The 2,386-nt window shown below is 33.5% G+C and overlaps 1 non-coding gene across 1 annotated transcript; it reads right to left on the reverse strand.

Moving 5' to 3' along the window:
* Positions 1-1,127: 1,127 nt before the first annotated feature.
* Positions 1,128-1,199, reverse strand: Trnah-gug (transfer RNA histidin (anticodon GUG)). Its single transcript has one exon. It is a non-coding gene; the product is annotated as a tRNA-His (tRNA).
* Positions 1,200-2,386: the final 1,187 nt, after the last annotated feature.

Below are 2,386 nucleotides of genomic sequence, written 5' to 3' on the forward strand. Positions count from 1 at the left end.
GCTATTACAAATTTTTGTTGATATTAGAGGAAATTTAAACATAAAAATAAATTTTCTTGATTAAATTTTGATTACATTTCCAGCAATCCTTAATTAGGCTCATAAAAATTTAGGCAACTGTGGATAGGCAATAAGGAAATATATATATATAAAAGTGAAATAAATATTTGAAAATTGAAATAAATACAGATATAAACATAGCATTTTCGTATTTATTAAAACTCGTATTAAAACCATAATGTAATATTTTTATTTATTTGCTATTTAATTATTTATTTTATAATTTTTTTTTATCTATTTAATATTTATTTTATAATTTTAATAATTTATCATTAACTAGTCATATTCGGAGACCATCCGGTTTCGCCGGGAATATTGGTTGTGTTTAATTTAAATTAATTTTCAGATATTAATAATTCTAAAAAAATCAAAGTTTGCGTGATGAAGGCGAGTTCCATGACGTAGTAGTGCCATTAAAATCATAATTATCTAATTTAAGATGTTCCAAATTATATATTCCTTTTTGTGGTAAAGTAATTTCACATTTTGCTTCTCGATACAAAATGAGCAGGTAATTAACATAATCCTTTCTCAGCTTCAACAATGAAATAAAGTCATGGGATTAAATATTTGATAAAACAATGAAAATGACTTGGATTTCATCGCAAAATGGAATTATTTTATAGAAAATCACGCAAAAATATTTTTAAAAGTTGTTGGAATTAAGGAAAAAAAGTTACACGGTAGTTAAATTAAAATGATTAAAAAGAATTTTTGAAATTTTAAAATAATGTAAAAACCAAATTTATACTGTAATATTTTCGGAAGTTAGGCAGAAAAAAAATACTCGTTTGATTTTTAACTAATTAAAATTTTAAAAAACTATAAAGATAAAGCCAGTTTTAAACATTATACTGTATGGTGTTTTTTTTTTTGCTTTAATATGTCTTTTATTTAAATAAATTTATGCAATAAAGTAAAAATCTTTGTTTGGTTCAACTAAATTTGTATAACATGAAAAATATCAAATATTCAAATCATTGTAAATTTGTGGAAACGTTTTATTTATTACGTCTAAAACGTTTTCAGCCGTTTCATTGAAAAAAGTCTATTTAAAAACAGACTTCTGCCGTGACCAGGATTCGAACCTGGGTTATTGCGGCCACAACGCAATGTACTAACCACTATACGATCACGGCGACGTTTAATGGTAAATAAAGAGCGGTTTTCCCATCAAACATTTCCTTCACCCCAGTTGCGAATTTTAAAAAAAGAAGGCTTTTCAGTCAGCCATGCCGTTATAATATGTTTGAAGTTCTAATCATGAAACAAATCAGCTGCGACGAACGGTTGATGACATAAACATTGATAAGGAAGAACAATGGTGAGCAAAACTTAAGTAACAGGTGCTTTTTTGCCATATCTCGGCAAGGAATCATCCGAAAGACATGAAATTCAGAAATGAGAGACAGCATTTTGTACTTAAACGATGACGAAAGCATAGTTGCCCAAAAATGAATACAATGCATATAGTATGGAATCAAACAAACAAAAAATTTTATTAAACTCATAGTATTATTACGCATAATTGTCTGTCTAAGATAAATAGCAAGCAGATATTCATTAGTATGGGATATTCCCTCCCCTTACTGCAATGGTTCCTTCGCACAGTCTCTCTATACTCAGCACCAGATTGTCCAACAATTCTTGCGGTAAGAGTACCCATTCCTCAATCAGCATCTGTTTCAGTTGTTGGGTGCTTCCCGGAAGATGCAATTGTGCCGCAAAGCGTCTCCCTAAAGCATCCCACACATGTTCTATGCGATTTAAATCAGGAGAGAATGTTGGCGAATCCATTCGAGTGATCTCTTCACTTTCCAGTAGCTGCTGAACATCAGCAGTCCGTTGTGGCCGTGTATTATCATCCATAAGGCTGGTCCAATAGCGCCTCGAAACAGATGCCCATGGGTTAAGGGTCACCTACTTATAATAGCGATCTCCGGTTACATAAACTCTGTCGAAAACGTGGAGCTCAGTCCGCCCGTTCAGCATAATGCCTCCCCAACGGCAACTCCAGGACCACCCTAACGACCTCTTTCCGTGATGTTACTGCTATGAAACCGAGTCCGGATCTCTGTCTAAATCAACTGGCGTTGAGAATTACTTGTGGCACTCAAACGACTCTCATCCGTAAAGAGCACACAACTCCATTAATAAGATGTCCAGTTTTTGTGCTCCTTACACCACTCTAAATGGTGCCACCGATGGCCAACTTTCAAAAGATGCAGCATTCAGGACGGTGGGCGAATAGGCCACTTTTATGAAGGTGTCTGGTCACAGTAAACCGAGACACCCTGTTGCTATACACAGTTGCTGAGGAGTGGTG

Source organism: Argiope bruennichi, chromosome 4 (assembly GCF_947563725.1).
Source record: "Argiope bruennichi chromosome 4, qqArgBrue1.1, whole genome shotgun sequence".
NCBI lineage: Eukaryota > Metazoa > Arthropoda > Arachnida > Araneae > Araneidae > Argiope > Argiope bruennichi.